Raw genomic sequence first — 25,510 nt, 5'->3', positions numbered from 1 at the left:
CATGGCCATTGACACCATCATTAAATATGTGCATACTAAGATGTCTGTTTGTATGATTTGGAACTCTGTGTTATAAAAGAAACAACACATCAATTTATTTTTCACAATGCTGGTTTTAGCTGATGTCTGACTACAGCACTGTACTTTAGCCTTTTTCTACCCAACACACAAAAAGCAATGAAGTGAAATGGCGTTGACAGATGCGTCCTTGCCGGACCTGGCCAGACATTGCTTGTTAACACACAGAGAATGAAAGAAGACTAATGTACACTTCAAGGGCAAAGAAAAAAGTTGAATAATTGAAAAGCCCACTCTCGCTAGGACTGTGTTGAATGAGCCTGACGATCACATCACATTGCTTTCACTTTTACAGTTGGTTTCCGCTCTAGTGCTGGGCAGCCCCTGTTGGCACACAGGCATTAGGTATTCTTTCATGTAAGCTCTTTTTCTCCCATGAGTGCCTGAGCTCTGTTCAAGGTACAAAGGGGAGATAGTGTTTGCAGTCTTTGATTCACCGATGGGGCCACCATAAGATAAAAGGAGCTTGGGAGTCAAACTACACCAAATACTGGGTTTAGTAGAGAGCAGTTACCGGGAAGGCTCCCTTAGGACCTATGGGTCCTACCTGTCAGCTTCACATACTTCATGTTGCCATTTGCACTTTTACCCAGGTTGTTCCCCCCTCCCTATTGGGCCTCCAGAGGGCTCTCCTCTTAGGCAGAAGCAGCATGACGATGGAGTGACAACTCACGGGTGTTGCAGGTTTCACAGGAATACAAATTCTGGGCCGAGGCGTCATCTGACCCCAAGCTGTATCCAATTTCCAAGCTCTCATGTACACTTGAAAAACACCCATACGCATGAAGTGCAAGCACTCCCAAAAAAATTCAGGAGTAACTGCTAAATTAGCTTGGGCTGACTATAGCATAATCTGACACCTTCTGCCAGACTTGCAACTCTTAGCCTTTTTTTATTGTTTGCTTCATGGGTTTATAAAGGTATTTTAGGAGAGCTCCGGGAGCTGCATATACTGCATTTGCTGACACTTGTATATTTTACAAAGTGTCAGGGCTGCAGATCAAGGTATGAGAAGGTGGGGTGGGGGGGGGGGCAAGACTGCAAAACTCATAATATTAGTCTTAAGACTAATGCGCTGCAAAAACACTGTGGCGCTTCTTTTTGTGCATGTGACACAAGTCATTTGCATACTTTACGTTTTCAGAAGTTAATGTCAGACTTCTGCAGATTAGGCAGGACGACCCTCTGACACTCAGATGATCATTCAATGCCACGAGTCATCAATCAGATCGGATGTGTTGGGAGACGCAGGCGCTTGATTGATACTATGTGTCATTGTGCTGTGAACAGAATTCGATTCAGATGGTGACTGAAAGCCTCTGGGAAGTCAGTCAATATGTTGCTTGCCAAGCTGTAATTAGCCCAGTGGGTTATTTGTGCTAGGGCAAGGTAACATTGTGAGTCAACTGCCAACTTTAATATGAATGTTATAATTAAAAAGTTACGGTTTGCCAAAAGTTTCAAAGTGTATAAGATATGTCATATAGACACTAAAATGTTCTACTTGAGAACAAAGACTAATTCATCATGATCTGATGGCTGCATCGTTGAAGTAGGTGTGATTTTTAAAATTGCTCTATTTGAAAAAACTTTGTATTTTCTTTAGACATGGTAATATAGGTTGCTCATAAAACTTTCCATGATCCCATCATTGGCTTAACTTATCATAAGGACTAGATTCATAAAGTGTTATGGCACAGAAGCACTCTATTAATAAACTTCAATGCTTATGTTTTCCTTTTTAACTAAAGTGTTGGATATCATAGACAAGCCTGCATGCTGTTTCACCACAGCGCTGTTCAAGATACAAAGGGCATCAGACACAAGGGAGAGAGAAATTTGTGCAGTTAAAATCTAAAATCTTGCTGAGATGTTTATCGTGCAAGAAAAACCTACGTTTTTCGTGTGGGTGCTGAAAGATGCCGTGCGCGATGAGCTTCAGCAGACTGCTTTCCAAATGAGAGGGGGTCTGAAGTCATTAATGGATGAGGAGGAACGGGAGGAACAGAGATCATATTTACGGGATGAAACATGCAGATTCATCGTTGCGCGTGCATACACATTACACGCACACACACAACAAAGCGCAGTAGAGTGATGGCATGTAATTATTTCTTCAATAGCCGACCATGTGTTTATCAGAATGTTAATGTATGCATAATAACAGGCTCCACAACGCCTGTAAGAATGTCAAGGCTGTCGGCCTGTCAATCAAGCCTCAAAAGAGAATGGCAAATAAGTATGCGCCAATGTCTCGCTAAATGACCGCCAGAGCCCCCTCATAGCCCCTAAGCTGACAAATATCAGGCCAGTGCATGGGGTGGAATTGTTGTATCGGGGTGCATAGCGAACAAGTGGTCATTTGGACGTGTGGATTATCAAACTGAGGATACACACACACGGAGAGTGTTTTAAAATAAGACAAAGGGTAGACATAAAAAAAACTCACCACAGTTTTACATCATGTGGTGTAGAAGAGCAGGCAAAACATCAATGCGTTTCCCTCTTGTAGCCGGTATCGATTATCTATGAATCCACTGGGAGAACCATCCAACCTCCACCTACTATTCACCTTTAAAGAAGCATGTGGAAGAATTGTGGGTTGAATCCTTCTGAAACCCTGCAAGCATTGTCTTATGTTGGAAAATAAAGCCTGAAGTGCCAAAACCTTTTTTAATTTTTTTATTCCTGACAACATGTAGGTGTGGAAAGTGGGCAATCTTTGAATGCTTTTAGGTAAAATCGCCTAGTCAGTCATATCCTTTCAAGTATGGGTCTTTGGAAAAATGTCTCAGTGCATAGCACTAGATCCGAATGTAACATAAACTGGGAAAGATGAAATTGTGTCCAATAGCTGATTCTCTTTGTTGCAACCAAAATGAAGAACAACTATAAGGAATAAAACAACTGTTTCCGTCAGCATACCTATTCTCCCAGTGCCACTTCCCCCTTATTGGCTCTTACAAACAGTTATCAGCAGGCAGCACTTATCTCCTTTGCCTTGCTAAAGAGTTTAACCTGATTAGCGTCATATACAGGACAGATTTTCTTCAGATAAGTTCAAGGATGGCTATTTAAGGAAAGACCTTGTTGGATAAAAAAAAAAGAAAAATGGCGACAGAGGAGAGGGATACCAGTAAGGCTCCCTGGATGGATCTCTGTGAGTGTCCGTAAACCCAGAGGACTTATCACAAGATTGTAGCACCTGTCTGGACCACACGTTGTGTAAAGGATTACGAGCGTGGTGTGAAGATGATCTGTTTTCAATTGACGTATGAGGCAAGGGAGATGGGCAGACAGACATTCTCACTCACACACACTGAGTTTTGCTGAGTAGCTTATCCATGAAGATATGCTTTATATGGTTTTCTGCGCGCACACACACACACAGAGAGACATCTACTGGATATACCTTACTTCAGCAAAGTTTAGCTGTACCTTTGGGGGGAAATGTTGCACTGATTACAGTCATTTATCAAAGCAGAAGCATCTGCTTTGTTAAGGAATTCTGCGCCGGAGCCAGTGGAGTGGAGGGAGAACCCACAACTCATCAAACATACAATAACTTTGTTCTAAAAATAATACTTGTGAGAAAACATTGCTGTCAAACCTGTCAGTGACTGGCCTCCTGCCATCACAATGGATGCCTCTCAGCATACAAGCTGTTTATTCTTCTCCCATCTCACCCCAGCTGGAGCAAGCCTTTGTCAAAATCATCATGGTCAATAAAGAGTTCATCCTGGGGAGCAGAGCTGTAAATGTAGGAGACACTTGTGAGAGTCCTGATTCCTCTGCTCCTCATCTGTTATAGCAGCACATGAGCTGTGGCTGTCACTACTAGGCTACGAGACTCTTATTTGTATGAGGACACTGGGAGCAAAATCCCACCAATGTAAATCTTGAAACAGGGAGGTCAACTGCGCAGATTTAAGAGAATTAATGCCAATGCCTCAGGGACAGGATGGGGTATCCGTCTATATGAGCGAATGATACCGAATGCAGTTAACTAAGCAGAATCGTCTTATAATAATCAATTGTTAATTTCATGCTGAGTGCCTCAGATTAATCTGTGAGCTTTAATTTTGGTCCGTGTTGCTGCTCTGCTTGTTAAATGCAAAAGTAACGGAGGTGATGAAACTGGAAAGTGATGGATGGGTGTTTTCTACACTATTCGGTGATATACAAAACTCAAACCATATGACTGTAGGAGATATGGGGTTTAAAAACCATTACAATGACAGCAAAGAAACAATTCAGAGATGCCATTTCCTGCAGAGGAAATGGCAGCACTCTGTCAGGCAAAATTTAAAAGAAATGTGCATTGGAAAGCCATGGTCAGCCTTGGCAGCTTTAAATTAGAGAACTGTTAAGATGCAGTTATAATGGTGGAAATTGCATTATGCATTGCACACACAGAGGCCCTGAAAATAATTTTCTATACAGATGTTTAGCAGCACGCCCTGCCATGCATTTAAATGACCTCATCGCAGAGGGCGATGTAAGATTTATGAGCTTTTTCAGTGTATAATCAGCAATATCCAAGTCAGATCAGTATGCCTCAGTAAACTGTTTATTGAATCAAAACAAGCAGATTTCCCCTTAATAACAGTGTTCAGTAGGCAAGACCGACAGCATCATTGGGAGAGATACTGATATGCTACATATCGTCTTATACAAGTCTAATCAGGCTCTCCTCCAGCGCGACCTTGATCGCAGCAACCTTCAAACTGTTGAAAAAAAAAAAAAAAAACACAAACACACCCACACACACACAACCAGGCCGGGGAAACACTTTCTAATCACTGGGGCCAATCCGGGGAAAACAATCACCCAGTTAATTGAGAGCAGTTTAGTAGATGAGTGTATCAAACACACAAACACATACCCCCACACGGAGGAAGAGAGCTTACAGGGACGTCTCAGTTATTTACTAAGTCATTTCTCTTATCACTTAGGCTTTGTAAACAGCCAGTGGGGAGGTAATGCAATCTCTGGTGCTGCTCACTAAAGTCTCAGATCGGTTGTGGGGGGGTAGGGGAGAGAGAGAGGGATGCACATCCCAGTTCTCCCAGTCCATCATTCTTCACAAAGTGGCTAGCACATGAGGTGACTTAGAGAAAGAAGCTTATGTATTACAACCTTTTTTCTACCTCTATATAAGAAACATGATGGTGCAGATGCTGAGAGAATGCACAGATCATAGATTTGTGCCTGATGAGCAGGACCCCTCTGTCAACAGCCTGACACGGCGGTGAGACTTTCCTATATCAAAGATTGATTTAGTCGCTGACCTTGTGTAATTGAATCGTAACTAATTTTAATTAGCGATCAGGATGAGGAACCACCCACCTTGTAGAAGGCAGTATGTCCACCGACCGCGGAGGCTCACAACCCTGCCGTCACTATTACTGCTTGTCAATTGAGATCTTCAGACGGGAGGGAAATGAATCCATCATCGTATGCATTTACTGGAATTAATCAAGCATGCACTTACTACATGCTTTAGGAACGAAGAAAAGCTTCGTTAAAAACTGTAATGAGTGATTGTAAAAATCCATCCATAAGACAACACAGCCCCTGCTATTTTTTTGACACCTGTATATATTTTCTCTATTTGTCGGCTTTGTCAACACCTTATTATTACACAGACGTATTGCTCTTTCAACTGAAGAGGTGATGGATGACTCACTGCATTTTCTGAGGGGATTCGTGCCTTTTCGATAAATTCCATGCTCCAATTCGAAGGAAAAGCTTGAGAAAGGATTTCAAGAACCATTTAACCAGCAATTACACTGGTTTGAAAGTGACAGAATGGGTTGTTCCATTATGCTATATCCCTCTCCTTACCAACCCCTTCCCCACCAAACCCACCCACCACAACTACCACAATCCCCACATTCCACCACACACACACACACTGTGATCAGGGATAATGCCTCCTTTTCAAATAATACAAAGATAAGCATGCTATCGCACACCAGTATCTGTCAAGTGCCATTAGTTTCCCAGCTATTCCATTTTGCTGTGTGGATCCATACTCTGTGCCTGGTAATGATAAAGTCAGTGAAATGGATGGCTCTCTGGCTGGCTGCAGATAATCTTCACTGAAGAACGGTCGTTGGTGTTCCACTTCCTCGAATGCTCGCCTTGACTTTGTAACTATGTTTTAATGCATGTTGCACACTACAGTAAATATGAGAGAATTCATGAAACAAGTGCTCTCTGTACTCTGAGAATATAGATTAGAAGTACTTGGGCTCATCTCCCTAACAACTTGACCAGAAAATGTTATTTTTCTTATTTTAATATTTCATCTTTTATTTGGATGAAAATGGGAATAAATACTGCATCTGCCAAGGCTGTATTCATAAGCAAGGCTGACAGCACTGTGATTATTGATAATAAATATGGCTCATAATTTGTCTTTATTTTTTAGGAGGATAATAATGTTGAATTTTTTTAATATGTAAACTTTTGTAGTCAATCTGATTAAGTGGACACCTATGACATACTTTTCTAAAGAGTTTTGTATCACAACAGCTGAAAGAACAATTTATTTTGCAAACTAATCAGAGAGAATTAAACCACATTTAAATTGACTAGATACAGATTTTTATTTGGATCTGCACCAAATTGCAAACAAACATACACATCCCTCTCCTTAATATAGCAGATCATTTGTTCACGATCCATGAATTATTCTCTGAGAAATAAGGGAAAAAATAGAAAACAACACTATTTCTTAATGTTAAACAAAGGGAAAATAAATTCCTGGATCCAGCCCCTGATCCAGATCTGCACCAAACTGTTATGGTTTCTTCTCTGATCCATATCACAGCCTTCCACCAAGCTCCATGATAACCCGTTCAGTTGTTTATGTTCATTTTCACCATATTTTCGTCCTCATTGGGAGCACATTTAGATGTGTCCTCTTTGCGAGATGACAAGGATTTTAAGCTATCTCCTCCTTCTTTTTAAAAGACAAATCCACAGCTAGTAAAGTGAGATGTTCACCTCAGGTAATTAGAAAATACATTTTGACATCACGTGAACCTAAAACAAGTCTATTTAAATGTTTCTTTCCTAGAGGTTAGTGGAGGATCTCCTTCTCAGTGTTGGAGCGACAGAATTACATATTTCTGCTGTCAGCTTTTTTGTGTTCCATGCAACATCCCCCGAGTACCATCATCAAATCGGGGGAAGGTTGCATATGTGCGCCTGTCTAATCCAGCTGGTGCTAAATGGAGAGAGGCTCAATCTTGCATAAAGATATGATCTCTGCATCTGCGAAGCTAGTGGAGCACAGCACGTTAATGCGCCCCACATTGAATTCCCCCAACAACATGCCAGCTTCACTTATTGCCATAGCAACTTCCACTAAGTACTACCAACTCACAGTGAAGATTTGGTGACTACACAGTAAATACTCTTAAGTCCAGGCTTTTTGGTTCCACATCCTATCCACAAGCGTTTGGCAATTCAACTGTGTACGACATCCTGAAGTAGACTGTAAACTCTTGTTGCCTCTTGCCAGCTCATGCAGATGCAAAGACTGTGAACCTTTGAGCTGCATGAATATATATGCACACATTACCGAAGCCCACAGCTGCTCAATGGCTTGGAAAATGAACCTAAACCTACTGATTTTCAATATGGAACTATCAGGGAAATTTTAAATCCTCACAGTGCATCAGTCAGAGTTAAAATCGCAGATATGTGGTCATTCTTTCAAAGAGTTACAGAGCTTGAAAAATCTATGCCATCTCCTGCTGTATTTCAAGGTCTAATCCTCAACGGTTGCTGGCAGCGGCTGTACGTATGGAGCAGATGTTGCAGATGGAGTTTTTTGGTACACTTCACAACAGATTTCTCACTGAAAAAAAGGAGAAATAAACATCTACAGTGGATGATCAAAAGCCGAGCTAACATGTTGGGACAAAACTGACAAAAGATACCAAGTAACTCGGGCTGTCATTTTGGGTTAGCTCACAGCTGTGAAGCAAATGAGATAGAGTTGGGAGGAAGTTCCAAAAGGAGGATGGGGATGTTGTGGCAGCATTTTAGATTTACAATTCAGTAACAGACTGGAACCTGACAAGTGAAAGAATGTTTAAAGGTGTTATAAAAAAAGTCTTGTCTAAAGAGGGGCTCACATTAAAGTGTGCCAGTGATAATATATAAAACCCTCACCATCCTCTGATTGATTGTCTAATCAGTGTTTAAAAAGGAGACCTCAAGATTTTACACCAAAAAAAGGTGGTTTTACATGAAGGCTATTGGAAATGACACATATTGACATATTTGTTACATTTGAAGGTACAAGCAATGACACGGTTAACGAGTACTGTAAGATGGTAATAAGTCTCTGAAGTGACAAAAGCACCCTGAAGCTCTTTCCTTGACACTTACTAGAGAAAGTGCAGAACCATTGAGAGCCAAGCGACAGGACTTGCATGAACAAATGTGACTGTATTCTCCAGAGTGATGCTACCTATGTTCAGTGCTCATGGGGTACTTTTGTTGAAAATTAAACCAGAGGTATTTGATAGCATCTTCGAGATTCCACCTCCTTGAAAGGAGACACGAAGAATGTAGGCTCCCCCTCAATGGGATGGTCAGTGCCTTTGTTCATCAAGGACAAGAACTCAGCTGTCTCCCGTAGGTGTGCAGTTAGAGCCGGAGCTTATCTGTGTGTATTTTAAGCCAAATGAAGAAGGAGATGAATCAAATGAAGTACACAACTCTTTGTCAGCGTAAATGATTCACAAATCCCAAAAGACAGAGAAGAAGTTTTGGATGCACATTGAGAATTCACAAGCTCAGAACTCAGAGTTGAGAATGAGGATACATCTCTTGTTTAGTGTGTAACCATGAGATTAGGAACTAAAGCCCCTTTTTTTATTAATGTTTTTGTAAAAATTGAGGCAATTGATAGTGGGAATTTGAAAGCAGCTACTATTGAACTTGACTGGAATAGATTTTTAAAAGCCTTTACGAGGTAATGACCCTCAATTTGGAGTCAAACTGATTGATAAATGTTAAGCTGATCACAGGCCATGTGTGAAACCATCAACGTTTCCGACCATCTTTAAAATTCACCAAAATACAACATTCACTAAACTAGAGAAACAATGAAAAACAATAAAACCACAACCTGTCAACAATACAGATCGAGTTTGTGTATGTCATGATGAACAAAGATTACTTATCCCATTCTGAAAGTGACAATATAAGCGATGTCAGAGAAGCTCATTTTCCCTGCTCTTCAATGTTCCCTTGAAGGATATTATATTGAGTGTGGAGGAGGAAATCATTCCCTTGCCTTGGCATGTATATGCCCAGAAAGACCTTCACATGGCCCCAGGAGGAGAAATAACGCTACAGAATGCTGCGGTCAGCCTATTGTTTCGTGAGCAGAGATTTACAATTTAACGGATAGCAGCAGAAGCATTAACAAAATCATCATACGAAAGGCTGGCATAGACAACTATTATATTTCAGAGATCACACAAAAATGTATTATTTCCTAATTTTGTTCTGTGCTGTAACCATTGTGGCTGTTTCAGGGTTATGATTCCATTGTTTGCTTATTCAATAATCTGTATTGTTACTACAAGAGCAAAGATATTGGTGGCTGACCCCTTTGGCTTCACACCAATCACAAACAGTGGGATTCCAGGCAATAATGTGTACAGCTGTAGAGGTTTGCAGCCAAGTGGATTCATCAGGAAAAGTCAAGGTACATTTAATTCATCAAGATACCTCATCCTATCAAACACAACAGTGAACCAATTGGTATTTCTGTTCCTTGAAATTGCCCTTTAGCCACAAGGCTGAGACCTTTTGTTGCCAATAGTGCAAAAGCAGCACATACACTGGGTGAAATAGTTGTACTGTTACTGTTGTAAAGAGTAGATTGTGTTGTTTCTGTCTCTGTGGTAGCAATATGTCTTTGAATCATGGCCTGCTAGTGGACTCACATCATCCAAAAACCATCTTTTCTTAAAGCAAAACATTTGAAACCTACATCAAGCGCTCTATCATAGCATCTCCTGATAATTCTGGTTGTTTTTCAACTAAATAGATGCTCAAGACTAAAACTAAACTGTATATGTATTTGGCTTCCCGCACTTCATGAATCGGTGTAGATATTACCACATAAAAAATAAAGTTAGAGCTGCTCACTTTAAGATGAAGCCGTCAAACTGCAATGGATCAGTGTTATGGAGTATAAAAATGGGACATAAAGTGCTAGCGTTTCTAGAGGGAAGAAGGGTCCAGGGGGATCTTGTACCTTCCTGACCTGCAATGTGGGTTTGCTAGGTGGATTAACAGAAGTCTTAAGCTGAGTGCTACAGATTGTCGGGATTTAGGGATTTGGTGAGGACGGATTGACGGCAGTGCGTGTAGATCGGGGTGGATATTGAGAGCAGATGGCTATGATTTGGGCGTGATTATCCAGCCGGTATTGTCACTGATCTCCATCATCCTGTTTCATTTTCTCAGGAAGTGCAGCTCATCTGCAGTGAATCCAACTGCCCCAATCCCAGGCAATGAACTCTGTTAATGGGGAGGATTAAAGGTTCCCCTTCCCCTGTTTCTGCAGTGCCTCTGTTCCTCTCCTGACCTGATAAGGGCTGTCTTTGGAACGTACGTCATCACTTGTGTCAACATTATGAAACGTCTGATGTGCAAGCGTCTCGCTTAGACGAGAGAGACAGAATTGACTTGTCTTTGTGGGTTTGTTTGTACCTCCAACGCTAGGTTTCAAAATAGCTATGAGAGAAAAGACTTGACACAAGCGTTGCACAAACTGGAGACACACGGCTATAGAGGTTTATACCATTAAGGCAGGTGAGTTAAAAGAAAATCACACAATTAGATCAGTCATTCAGAGCAATGGAAAAAAAAAAAAAGAGTCTGCTTCAGAGGTCTGCCAAGGGACAGGGGCCAAAGCGACTTGCCAAAGAGGGAAATTAATTTGAAGCTATAGCAAGTAGTGAGTGTTGGAAGGCAAACAATATTAATCTCAAACATGAGCATATGTCGTCGGGGTGTTTCTTGGCAATGTGGAGTCCATTAACAGCCAGTTTTTATCAAGTGCAATGGTTTGTCCAAAGCCTAGGTCACAGTTAGGTCAACCAATCTTTCTCACACGGCACATTTAAAACAAGGTTAATCCCGGTGCTGTCTCTGCCTTATGGAGGGCGCACTAATCTGAGTGCTCCATTAAAAGCCCGGGGAAGGTTAACTCCGACGCCTTAACACAAAAGTCCACTTTGAAAGACATGCCGACAAACACAACCACACGCACACCTGTGTCTAGGTAGTTCAATTTTAGCCTTGGGGGGATATGAAAGAACACAGCGGTCATGTTTTTTTTAATTAATCACTTTTACACTTTGTGCATTTTAATTATTCCAGCTTCAAACTGAATAGCTACAGGACTTTAAATCAATTTAACTCATTATGTTTAGCTTTTTCTCCTGTCTATTTCAGAGTCTTCATGGTAGGCTAATTAGATAATTTCACCAGCTATCATACAGCATGCGTAGGAAAACTAGAACACACAATTTATAACCACTAGCGGGTTCATTAATAGCTTCACTTGAAATACATTTGGAGAAAACAAAATCCATATAATTATGTTCAAATTTTCAGTGACAAATAATTAAAAACTGAAAATTAGCAAACAAGAGGAAAGTATTACCCATGTCACCTGTCTTTTCTTCTCACATTAAGCTGCTTCGGCAGAGTGACACCTTGTCTCACTGTTGAACTCTGCCCAATCTCGTGACAGGGCCAACTGTGAAAAAGACTGTTGGCACAATTTACAGCAGCATGGGGTTTAAGCGAGTCTCAAACCATTAACAAAAACCTTCCACATCCAATTTGATATCCATGCCTGGCCCATGTGATGGGAGCTGTCACAGGTGTGTGTGTGCATATGTGTGTGTGCCGGGCCTGATATACACGGCTCAGGGCAAGCGACAAACACTGGAGCTCTAAATTTGAAGTCAGTGGCATCTCGATAATGAGAGTGCGCGGACACTGTAGGGCACCATGGGGCAAGATTATAACCCCCCCGACAGTACGGCCGCCTGTGCTACATCCTCTGTGCCATACTGCCACAATGCAACTTCAGTCATACAAAAGTGAAAGCGTGGGTTTCAAGTAGGAGCAGTTGCCAAGTTACCAAGTGTCTCCAGTTGTTTGAGACATGCTTGTGTCTTTATGTTATTTTCCTTTGCCTCCTTTCAACCATTCAGCCGGAGAAAAGTTTGTAAAGTTGTGCGACTTCAATGTCACTCCATCAGACAATAGTTTAGCTACAATGCAGATTCTTCCTAATGTAGCCCTGTATAACAATCATTAGGATACAGTGCAGAAAGTTCATTATAAATAGACAAGTTCATATTATTAAAAAATAGTAGTTCAATTAAGGTTAAATACGGGATAAAACGTGATACATATAATATACACAGTTAATAAATAGATGTGTGGTCATTGGGCAGTAACAAAGTCACAGCCAATCCATCTAGAAAGGGGAGGGACATGAGGTGCAACGTGTGGGTTCAGCATGCTTTGAGCAGGTGAGAGGGAGAGAGAGATGGTCCGGAGTCCTGGAGGGAAAGTGTCGTGGTTTGGGAAACATTGGAGAGGTGTCTCGAGGTCGACTACTCGTTGTCCTGTTGTGTGCACTTCTATGTTGCCTGCCAAAGGTGAATATATTATGTATGCCTTCAATTGTATGCTGTAACTCCATGTTGTAGTGAAACAGACCGAATGTGAAATGCTATTAGCCACCCGCTAGCATAGCAACACGAGCCACCCGCTAGCATAGCAGCACGTGTTAAATAGCATAGCTTTAGCACTGTTGTTGTTTCAATGCTAAAACGGGATAATCGTTAAGTCTGTATGATTTAGTGTGAAGATTTTATGGCTCAACATAGTATGTGTAATTAAAGGAGACGGACGTCTGTGAAGGGAGAGAAACTGAGATGGTTGCTGCTGGATGGACCCTGTTGTTTTCTTCTTCTCTGGATTTGTGCCTGTGTTTGGATTGACTGTCATCATCATCATCATCACCCCTATCTGAGATTATCATTGCCCTGTTGCTCCTCGTTTTGGACTTGTGAGTATTTAACTGACATGAAATGCACGTGCTTTTATTTTATGCTCTGGATTGAGTGAAGTGGCCACCACAGTTTTCAGGTCTCACCGCACCCGAGCATCATCACAGGCCTGCAACTGAGCCTCAAGGTTATATTTTCTGGAGTGGGCCCACATATGATTTTCTGTTTGTAAATTTAAACTTGAATTGTTTTGTTTGATTCTTAGACCTGGGTAAGGTACATTTTTATTTAACATTTTAGAAATTCAGGAACTGTTTACAGCATTTAAAGAAACCCTGTATTTTTTATTTTGTGCATTTATTTTATATGGAAAATAAACACCTGTTGACGGTTTAGATTTTTGTAAATACAGTTGTGGTGGTCGTTAATAGTAATTAGGGGGATTTAAACATTTTTTTAGTGTTAATGAACTCAGGCCCAGGAGATCTGGGTTACATAAATGGAGGCACCGCTGGGAAATTTATTTTGTTTTATTAACGTAAGATAAATATTAGACAATCAAAAGTAACTGGACCCCACAACTTTAGAGTATATAATTAAAAGTAATTTAAAACAGAGAACAATAATGGCAGTCACAACAAGCAGTCCATCGCAATTTGAGTTAATTAACTGGTGCAAAGGAGAATCGGTAGATGTAAAACATGCCCTCCTTCTTTATGGAGTGCCTGAAGGTATTTCAAGGGAAGATATTGAAGAAACAGCAGGGACTATCAAAGCCTTAGGAAAAGTTAAAGTCAGAGGCAAAATGTTTCACCCTCAACAACTATCGCTGATGGTGTTATGCGAGTGTCGTGAAGAGGTAGACCCCTCTAAAATTCCCCCCGAGATAATGCCTATAAGTGGCGGAAGGGGTTGGAAAGCTGTCTACTACACAGAGCCTCAGCTTGATAACTTTGAAGAGAAGTTACTTACCTTTTTGCAGAGTGAAGGGAGAACCTTAGAGAACATCCAAGGTCTATGTTCCCCCACCAAAGAAGGTAACAGCAACCCTGAAGACATCATCCGTGCAGTCGGTGATGTTATGAGCAGAACGAACAAACAACCTGACAGCCACCCATACAGACGGCTGCGGACATTTTCTGGGGTCAGTCCCACCCCCACTGGAGAAGAGTCTTTAGACAACTGGCTGGAGCAAGCAAAACTCCTAGTAGAGGAAGGTGAGTGCTCAGACAAAGAAAAACGACGTCGGATATTGGAAAGTCTCAAAGGGCCCGCCTTTGAGATCATTCAAGCTGTGCGTCTGACTCAACCTGATGCTAGCCCCCATGAGTACATAGAGGCTATAGAGAGCATTTTTGGTATAGTAGAGTCCTCAGAAGAACTATATTTGTCGTTTAGAGCCCTCCACCAACAGCCTGGTGAGCGTCTGTCTGAGTTCCTACGAAGATTAGAGAGATCCCTTGTCAAAGTAGTAAAGGGAGGTGGTTTATCTGTTAGCGTTGCCAACAGCGCTCGATTAGAGCAGCTTATTAGAGGGTCCACCTCTGAGATCATGTTGCTTCAGTTGAAAATTAGGGAGCGGAGCAGTAATCCCCCTACATTCCTGAACCTGTTAAGAGAAGTGATGGAAGAGGAAGGTCGCCAGTCAGCCAGACAAAGCCAAATGGCACCCATGCGTCCTCAGCGTGTACGCACCATCCAAGCAGAAAAGGAAAAAGAATCGGAATCAGTTTCTCAGAGTGAACTGCGAGCTCAGATTCAAGAGTTGAGAACACAGTTAGAGGAAAGAAACAACCCATGGCCTCAGCCGCCATCTGATGATTCCTTTAAAGGTCCTACAGAGAAACCAAAACAGAAAAATGAGTCACAGAGTGAACTGCAATTACTGAGGAAACAAGTGACAGCACTAGAAAATAAAATGAGTGTAATGACAGTTAAGTACACATCAGACCCCCCACGAGAACACACACCACAGACTCATCGATACAAAGCAGCTCTAGGCCACAAACCTGCTCCTTTTAAAGTATCCTCTCCCAAAGACAATGATGAGTTTTTCTGTTATAGATGTGGAGAAAATGGCCACATAGCCACCAGATGTAATGCCCCTGAGAACCTCCAGAAAGTCATCAGAAAGCTCATACGCTTGGTGCGAGTTTCCCCTCTTCCCAACAAAGAGAACCCAAAGCCTGCAGCTGAAGAGCATTGTGTAGCTAGAACAAATAAGGTTGAAGTCCCAGAGAACAACACTGACTTACCTGAAGGTCTAGTAGGTCCATCGTTTATACACACCATCAAAGTTAATGATGTGGTCTGCGATGCTCTCATCGACAGTGGGTCTAATGTGACTATTATCTTTGAAAGCTGGTATAACAAACACTTACCAGGTATCCCGATAAAACCCCTCTCCTGCCTTGGACTTTGGGGCCTCGCTGACACAGAGTATCCTTACAAAGGGTATATTGTTGTTGAGATGGAGTTTACTGAGGAGATCACTGGTGTGTCGGGACGTGTAGAAGTGCTCGCCTTGATTTGCCCTGAGCCAAGAAACCAACAACAAACCCCTGTGCTGGTTGGAACTAATACATCCCTGTTCCGCCGCTTATGGGAGCTGGTGAAGACAAAAGGTGACAAGAACACTGTGTACTCCATGAGAATTCAGTCTGTGTACGCCCCTGTTAAAGCACATGAACAGTTAGCCAAGAATGAAATCTTGGGACAGATAAAGTGGAAAGGACCCGGCTCACTTTCTATTGCTCCAGGTGCAAAGTACTATGCAACCTGCAAAGTAGAAAGACAGAGTGCCCCGTCAAAAGACCTTGTGCTGATCGATGCACCCACTGCCCAGTTACTCCCTGCCGGTGTGCTGGTGCAGCCTGGTGTGCTCTCAGACACCGATGTAGACAGCAACAGTTTCACTGTGCTCATTCAGAACGAATCCAAAAAGACAACTTCAATCCCAGTGGGGACCATCATTGCTGAGATGTATGCTGTGGATACAGTTACCCCAATCCAGCCTTCCGACCTCACAGCTAAAACCGTAGACCCAAGTCTCTTTAACTTTGGGGACTCCTCCATCCCTGAAGAGTGGAAGAGTCGGCTTCAGCAGAAGTTGGCTAAAAGGCGGAATGTTTTCTCGCTGCATGAGTGGGATGTTGGATTGGCTAAAAGGGTTGAACACCACATACGCCTGCATGATCCCAGACCCTTCAGGGAAAGGTCAAGGAGACTAGCCCCTGCAGACATTGACGATGTGCGGCGGCACATACAACAACTGCTGGCCGCTGGCATTATCACCGAGTCCCGTAGCCCCTACGCCTCACCGATAGTCGTAGTACGCAAAAAGAATGGGAGTATAAGAATATGTATCGACTACAGGACACTTAACAACCGCACCACACCAGACCAATACACAATGCCACGCATTGACGACGCTTTGGATTCCTTATCAGGCAGCCAGTGGTTCTCAGTCCTAGATCTGCGTAGTGGCTACTACCAGATAGAGATGGCTCCGGAGGACAAAGAGAAGACGGCGTTCATTTGCCCTCTCGGATTCTATCAGTTTGAGCGCATGCCACAGGGAATCACAGGAGCGCCGGCGACGTTTCAGCGTTTAATGGAGAAAGCTGTTGGCGATATGCATTTTCTGGAAGCCCTTGTGTATTTAGATGACATTATCATCTTTGGAAAAACACTTGAAGAGCATGAGCAACGTCTCCTCAAGGTACTTGATAGACTAGAGGAGGTCGGATTGAAAGTTTCTATTGACAAATGTCAATTTTGTCAGCCTCGAGTTAAGTATGTGGGTCACATTGTTTCTGCTGACGGAATAGCTACTGATCCAGACAAATTGGAAGTAGTAAAACACTGGAAAGTGCCCACTCACCTGAAGCCTCTCAAGTCTTTCCTCGGATTTTGCAGTTATTATCGGAGGTTTATTGCAAACTATTCTGCCATTGTCCGTCCACTCTCCGAGCTCACCAAGGGTTATACCCCCACTTGGAAAGACCCCAATTCCAAAAAGAGTGTTGACCCAAGCAAAGTCTATTTCAAGCCATCAGAGCCATTTGGAGAACGGTGGACTCAAGCCTGCCAGGAGGCTTTTGAGCAGATCCGTGACTGTTTGATCAATGCCCCAGTATTGGCATTCGCTGACCCCACTAAGACTTATATCTTGCATGTGGACGCCAGTATGAATGGGCTAGGCGCTGTCCTGAACCAGGAATATCCTGAGGGCCTCAGGCCAGTAGCTTTTGCCAGTCGCAAGCTTAAAGATTCAGAGCACAACTATCCAGTCCATCAATTGGAATTTCTGGCATTAAAATGGGCTGTCGTGGACAAGTTTCACGATTACTTGTATGGAGCTAAATTTATTGTAAGAACTGACAACAACCCGTTAACATATGTGTTGACCTCTGCCAAACTCAGTGCAGTCGGACATCGTTGGCTCGCTGCCCTTGCCACCTACGATTTCACCATCCAGTATCGTCCTGGGAGGCACAATATCGATGCTGACTTATTGTCTCGACAATACACTCCAGAAGAGGTCAAAGAGTGGACTAGTGTCCCACCTGCTGGCATCAAAGCCCTCTGCAAGCGAGCCTGCATCAGAGAAGAGGCAGATGTGCCTGACAGATTGGTGGATCAGCTGGGAGCTCCCGCCACTGCAGTACCAGAAGCTTATGTGTTCCCAGTGAACTTTAGCATAAACACCCTTGATCAGCTGAGCCCGAAAGATATTCAGGCATCACAAGATATGGACTCAACGATTGGGCCGTTAAAGAAAGCATTCGAGAGCAATAAAGGGCTGACTCGTTCAAAAAGTGATTCGCCCGAGACTGTGTTGTTGCTACGTGAAAGCCGCAAGTTGGAATTAAAGGATGGATTACTCTACAGAGTGAAAGAAAAAATGTGTGGAAAACAGATCAAACAACTTGTCTCACCAGCAAGATACCGCCCAATGGTGTTAAGGTCTTTACATGATGAGTGTGGACACATGGGAGTGGAGCGCACTACCGAACTGATCAAAGACCGATTTTATTGGCCGCGGATGACAGCTGAGGTCGAGCAGTACATTCGAACCTGTGGAAGATGTATCTCTAGGAAGACACTCCCTCAGCATGCCTCGCCCTTGAACCAAATAACAAGTAATGGTCCCTTAGACTTAGTATGTATTGACTTTTTGCAGATAGAGCCGGACTCTAAAGGTGTTGCTAATGTGTTAGTAGTGACAGACAGTTATACACGTTATGCACAAGCATTCACTACGAAAGATCAAAAGGCTATCACTGTTGCAAGAGTATTGTGGGAGAAGTATTTTGTGCACTACGGCCTACCTGCACGGATACACTCGGATCAGGGCCGAGATTTTGAAAGTCGCCTGATCAAAGAGATCTTGTCCATGCTTGGGGTTCGGAAGTCAAGAACATCCCCCTACCACCCTCAAGGGGATGCACAACCAGAGAGGTTCAATCGAACGCTTTTAGCAATGCTCGGTACCCTGGACACTCTAAAGAAACAGTGTTGGAGTCAACATATCACCTACCTGGTACATGCGTACAACTGCACAAAGAACGATTCCACGGGATACTCACCGTATTATCTCATGTTTGGAAGGGAGGCAAGGTTACCCATTGACATCTGCTTTGGAATCTCACCAAATGGTGAAAGTGAAACCTCCTACCAACAGTACGTTGCCAGGATGAAGAAAGAGCTGCAAAACGCTTACCAGTTGGCATCTGATTCTGCTACAAAAAATCATCTGAAAAACAAAGCACGATATGACCAGCGTGTGAGAGACTTACCTTTAGAGAAAGGTGACAGAATCCTCATTCAGAATATGGGTCTAAAAGGAAAGCATAAACTCCAAGATCGATGGAAATCAACACCGTATGTTGTCCTGGAGAAGTTGCCTAACCTGCCAGTTTACAAGGTCAAACCAGAGCATGGTACAGGTGTAGTCAAAACTCTCCATCGAGACCACCTGTTGCCCATCGGTTACATGGTCAGGATGTTTAACCCCTCAGATGATACAAACTCTGTTCGGAGACCTGTAACAAGAGCTCAACTTACCCGGAAACGTCAAAGTACCAAGTCTACTGACAAAGTAGAAGAAAGTGACACAGAGTCGTCAAGCTCAGAGTTTGAAACTGTCCCCAATCCTCCAGATTTTGATGTGGTTGAGGTCAGGAGACAAATGGACATTGTGAATCACCTTGTGGAAAATGAAGAGAGTCACAGTTTTGAAGAGAGTGAAAGCTCAGAAGAGGATGAAAATCCTGTGGTGGAACCAGAAAATCAACAACTCACAGAAACAGAGTATGAGGAACCCCATGAAGATGCTGCAACTCCTCTATCAGACTCTGATGTCCCAGACACAAATGATGAACCTGTGGAAGAACGACATTTAGAAGAGGGAGCGAGCTCGCCTCAGTTAAACAGAGCCAGAAGGGATAAAGCCGCTAAAACAGCAAGAAGTGAAAGTGAAAGGTCTTCTACAGTCCGGAAATCTCTGAGAAAACCAAAACCACCTATGAGATTGACCTATGAAAAACCTGGTTACCAGTCCTGTGAACCAGTTACCATCATGCACCATGGTATGGTTATTCAACTCAAGTTAAACCCTCCAGACCAAGACAACGAACCAAGGAAAAAGTGCAAAACATCAAAAAGGTTCATGGAGGAGGAAGAGAAAAGAAATCACCCTTCCAAGTTAAAGAGGGACAAAAGGTGTGATGAGGACATCTACACATTCAGAAGAGGGAGGGTGTAGCCCTGTATAACAATCATTAGGATACAGTGCAGAAAGTTCATTATAAATAGACAAGTTCATATTATTAAAAAATAGTAGTTCAATTAAGGTTAAATACGGGATAAAACGTGATACATATAATATACACAGTTAATAAATAGATGTGTGGTCATTGGGCAGTAACAAAGTCACAGCCAATCCATCTAGAAAGGGGAGGGACATGAGGTGCAACGTGTGGGTTCAGCATGCTTTGAGCAGGTGAGAGGGAGAGAGAGATGGTCCGGAGTCCTGGAGGGAAAGTGTCGTGGTTTGGGAAACATTGGAGAGGTGTCTCGAGGTCGACTACTCGTTGTCCTGTTGTGTGCACTTCTATGTTGCCTGCCAAAGGTGAATATATTATGTATGCCTTCAATTGTATGCTGTAACTCCATGTTGTAGTGAAACAGACCGAATGTGAAATGCTATTAGCCACCCGCTAGCATAGCAACACGAGCCACCCGCTAGCATAGCAGCACGTGTTAAATAGCATAGCTTTAGCACTGTTGTTGTTTCAATGCTAAAACGGGATAATCGTTAAGTCTGTATGATTTAGTGTGAAGATTTTATGGCTCAACATAGTATGTGTAATTAAAGGAGACGGACGTCTGTGAAGGGAGAGAAACTGAGATGGTTGCTGCTGGATGGACCCTGTTGTTTTCTTCTTCTCTGGATTTGTGCCTGTGTTTGGATTGACTGTCATCATCATCATCATCACCCCTATCTGAGATTATCATTGCCCTGTTGCTCCTCGTTTTGGACTTGTGAGTATTTAACTGACATGAAATGCACGTGCTTTTATTTTATGCTCTGGATTGAGTGAAGTGGCCACCACAGTTTTCAGGTCTCACCGCACCCGAGCATCATCACAGGCCTGCAACTGAGCCTCAAGGTTATATTTTCTGGAGTGGGCCCACATATGATTTTCTGTTTGTAAATTTAAACTTGAATTGTTTTGTTTGATTCTTAGACCTGGGTAAGGTACATTTTTATTTAACATTTTAGAAATTCAGGAACTGTTTACAGCATTTAAAGAAACCCTGTATTTTTTATTTTGTGCATTTATTTTATATGGAAAATAAACACCTGTTGACGGTTTAGATTTTTGTAAATACAGTTGTGGTGGTCGTTAATAGTAATTAGGGGGATTTAAACATTTTTTTAGTGTTAATGAACTCAGGCCCAGGAGATCTGGGTTACACTAATGCTCCAGCCAACTGTTTCAATGTCAGCGCATTCGGTAAACAACGTGATTCATTCACGCAAACTTACAACAACTTCCTGTCAACACTTCACGGTCATAAAGTCTCAAATGTCTTCTGTTTCCCTCGATTTATTACAGGACTTGCTTATTACAATGCCCCCCTTTATTCCAATGAGAAAAATAGGACAAGAACATTTCAACATCTGTTTTCATGAGTCATAAGAGACTCAAAGGAGAGCTAGGTGCTTCATGTGAATACAGATACAAATCTGAGCGTTGGAAGAGAAGGAAGAGACTCACAGAATATGTCTGCTAGGTGCTACACACACCAGGAAGAGAATTTTCTGATGCTAATGAGACACTTTAAGCGGAGGTCAACATTTTGCTTCGCTGAGGGCTACTCTCTAACCCAAAGTATGATATGTTATGGCATGGAGGGACACTGATTTCAAATCTCAGGGCGTTTTTTTGTCGGTTTTGTTTTCTACCTCGGGAAGGCACTCTAGCTCCGTGCTATAGGAATAGAAGCATCATGCTAATGAGAGCTTGCCCTGTGAAGAATACATTTGCTGTTGGAAAACATTTTGGCTTCTGCCTTGGGAGCTAATTGAGTACTCTGACAATGCAGTGCTTGGCTGGTTCGCGTACACACAGAGGTGGAAAATTCAATTTCGCAGCAGGTTCAGAGCACTTTGCAAGGAGACACGAAAGGAAAATGGGTGCCTGGATTAAAGAGTCTGAGCTGGCTCTATGGCTCGGTGTCTGGCTCAGTGGGAATATTCTTTTCATTACACTGTTGTGTTATATTGTTTTATTGACCAGCTGACAGGGAGACCGAATGTGTAAATATACAGTCTGAGGGTTTTGGGGCTGCATATTACCATTCTACTTCAAAATATGAACATTTGTTTAATTGTAAATGTATCTTAAAAACATATTTTAAATTAGGATTATATATTAAAATTCTGATTCTGATGAATGGAAGTGACAGATATATGTTTTACTCTTGCTTCTGTTGTAAAGCAATATTTGCAAACTTGTACGTTTTTGATTATGTAAAAATCTGTTATTTCAGGATTAAGTATTTTGAATTTAAGTATTTTACTTTACTTTTACTCTATCTTGAAAATGTTATTTATAAAAGACAAAAGTTACATGATGAAGAACGCCACAATACGAGACTAGCCAGGTCAGCAGCAGCAGCGGCAGCAGCAGCAGCAGCAGAGAAGAAGAAGCTTCCCGATTTGATGCACCACCCGGGTAATCACGTCAAGCGTCTCAAATCAATCACACCAGCAATGTTGCATGACCAACAGCAGGGTCTGGCTAAACCCTATAGATGCTAAAATACTGATGGTTGATCATTCAGCTGTGACTTCCATGTTCACTTCCACCGTCAGTGAGGTGTGCACCTCCACTCTGCTCTTTTTGATGAGCCCAATTGTGAATGCCGAGCTCAGTCAGCACAGTGGGACCTGATATAGGAAGGAGGTTCTTTTTTTACCCCCGTCCCTTAAGTTGTTGGCTTGTTTGTTAGTCTATAAGCAAAATTACAAAAATATTTTATTTAACAGAACTCCATGTACATTGGTGGAAGGATGAGATATGGGTCAGGGAAGAAGGTGTTACATTTTCGTAAAGATCGGGATCATGGGGTGGATCCATGTTTTTCAACATTTTCACCATTGTCCTAATTAATGGAACTAGATGGAAAAAAATGAGGTGTGTGCTACAAATGACCAATTGTTGCTGATGTGTATGTTGTTTGAACATCTCCTCCTTTTCCATTACTTTAGTGTTTCTTAATCTTTTTATCCCTCCCATTCTCCCGTTTAGTAATGGAACACAATAACATTAACTTTCAACTTTTATTTCAGTACATTTTTAAACAAGTAATTTTACTAACAGCACTTTATTTTGAGTACAATTAAACTCACCATCTCTGATAGCCCAGAGAGCTAACACAGTGGTCTTCAAGTCTGTGTCAGTATGAGCCCTGTGCGATGTCTGCAGTTACGATGGTATTCAAGTATGTATTGCAAGTGGCAGAGGGACCCAGCTGGTGCCACTGGATTGTCCCTTGACACAGACACAGCGCTGGGGTCAGTCCCAGTCATAGAGGATTGCTCTTTATGCCTGTCTTGCTGATACTGCTCAGACAGGGGGCAGAAGAAGTGGCATGTGGGTGGCCCTAAGAAAGCCAGAGAGAGAAAGTGGCTTCTCATATTAACTCCAAAAACACACCCACGCATACACTTACTGAAATATTCAAAGTGACACCCTGAAGACTCAGTGACCACGTTTTTCCTTAAGGGAAACATTCTGATTCAAAAAACATATCACCCATAAGACTAATTAATAAATAGATTTTTTTTTTCTTTATGTTTTTGTGTTTTTGCATTGCATAATGGATCAAAATGCCATCGACTATAATCAGGACATTTTGGTCTGTGATGCTCTATTGGTGCAGCCGACTCATCTTGACAAATGAAAAGATTCAGTCAACACAAGGAAGAAAGCTTCAGTACTTTGAAGGCAGGGTTACAACACTCTCGGGACAGCCTGAAGATTTCTCATTGTCATCAACACGATGTGTCCTTGATCAGAGACGCACACTGCCTCCATTGTTTGCACCATGTGTAAGGGGGGGTGGGGGGTATGTACTTCCTGCAGTGTCTCTCAGTAGAAGTCTATTTGTTTCAATTCCCCTTTGAAAGAAATGCAGCAGAACCAGGTTGGTGTCTGACAAATAAAAATCTGTGCAAAGACCAAAGTGTTGTTTAGTACACGTTGATTTTGGGGCCTAACCACAGTCAAACAGCTGCATTTCCCCACAAAGGTAGTTTTCTCGTTTCTTGTTTGACTGAATACTTCGAATCTATTAACCGTGCCATGTTTCCCTGCCACAGTAATTATTCTCGAAGACAAGCGCAGGTTTGAATTTGCATTATGATGTGGAGAGAGCACGTTTTCACTCAGCACTACACTTTTCGAGCTCTCTGCGAGATAGAAAAGAAATTAGCTTGGAGGCATTGCGGTGCGGTGCTGTGCTGAACTCAGTCTCTCGCTAAATGACTCAATTCAGCGGGCCTTTTCTCCCTTCGAATACCGAGCAATTACCATTTGATGCTAGAGGTGCTATAGATTATGCTTTGGCATAGCAGAGGCTGTGGAGCAGAGGACGAGCGATGTTAATTTCGGTGTGGGGGTGGCCAGTCGTGGGAGGACAAAGTTAACATGGTTTGCCTTTTTTACATTTCCAACTAGTGAAGAATATCAGCTCAGTACCTGGCTATACCAAGGGCATAACTGGAAGAGATCCTCCATCTCTTATCTAATTTGCACTCTGTGCCAAAGTTTTCTATGTAGGTAGCCTTCAGTATTGTTAATGATGCTGCCCTTCTCCTACACCAACACATCGGCAGCACTCCTCAGTGGTGCAGACAGAGGTATATATCTACACAAAGAGCCAGAGTCCATCTTTCAGTCTGGTGATTAAAGGGCCACGTGGCACAGAAGTCTGCCATTCTTTCTAGAGGGTTCGACGGTCCTTGGCATTTTTGCCTCATACAGCAACAGTGAAAGTCCGGCCAGGCCTGGATTTCAGGAATAAGTATAATATTTCTTATATACTGTTTTCCCTCTCCCCCCTTAAGACACTGCAGTCTGCCATCAGTCATCTATTTGCCTCACTGTCACACAGGCATATGTTAGAGATGTCCTGTCATGTTGCATTTTGTGAACTTTAAGATGCCCCTGACCTGCTTTATGTCGCCCGAGGGCGAGGAAGCTGCGGGTTGGAATGATGGGATGCAGGCTGGTGCACTGTGTCCTAGCGTGAGTCTCTAGGGTCAGGTAGAAGTAAGTGCACATGTGACATGCAGTCATGTTAATACTTACATTTTGCTATTTATTTTTTTATTTCTCTGCTGTCAAACCCCTGCTCCCCTAGCATGCTCCTGTTCAGTTTCCCAACTCTCACTCCAGCCGTGTGACTTAATCAGTCTGACAGACTCTGGGTGCCTGGGGAAAGTCTCTCTCTCTCCACAGTCCCCTTTCTCCTCAAGTTTACGCTCTCTGTGACAAACTCATTCTGGCACCTTTCGAAATGCAGAGCTCTCTGTTCTACGGCCCTCTATGGTCTCTTCACACACACACATGCGTACGCACCACGACTAAGCACAAAGGGGCGGAGGGGTACATGCCACACACAGTGCTACGCGGATGCACACAGGTACACAGGAACACACACAAACACAATAATTTGCAAAGACATAAATACACAGAGGATATGGCTAAAAAGCAGGATCCCCTCGTCACACATATTATGTCTCACACCTCACTCCCCTAGCTTCCTCGTTTCATTTT

General features: G+C 42.6%; 1 protein-coding gene and 1 long non-coding RNA gene across 2 annotated transcripts in view; one reads left to right on the top strand and one right to left on the bottom strand.

Moving 5' to 3' along the window:
* Window positions 1-25,510, bottom strand: part of kirrel3b (kirre like nephrin family adhesion molecule 3b) — a 173,504-nt gene that overhangs the window by 134,202 nt on the left and 13,792 nt on the right. The gene's annotated exons all lie outside the window — the stretch shown is intronic.
* Window positions 19,409-21,050, top strand: LOC128440581 (uncharacterized). Its single transcript, XR_008338539.1, has 2 exons — window positions 19,409-20,289; window positions 20,536-21,050. It is a non-coding gene; the product is annotated as an uncharacterized LOC128440581 (long non-coding RNA).

Source organism: Pleuronectes platessa, chromosome 5, assembly GCF_947347685.1.
Source record: "Pleuronectes platessa chromosome 5, fPlePla1.1, whole genome shotgun sequence".
NCBI classification, from domain to species: Eukaryota; Metazoa; Chordata; class Actinopteri; order Pleuronectiformes; family Pleuronectidae; genus Pleuronectes; species Pleuronectes platessa.
The sequence above is the reverse complement of the archived record's forward strand: the minus strand, read 5'-3'. Positions and strand labels throughout refer to the sequence as shown.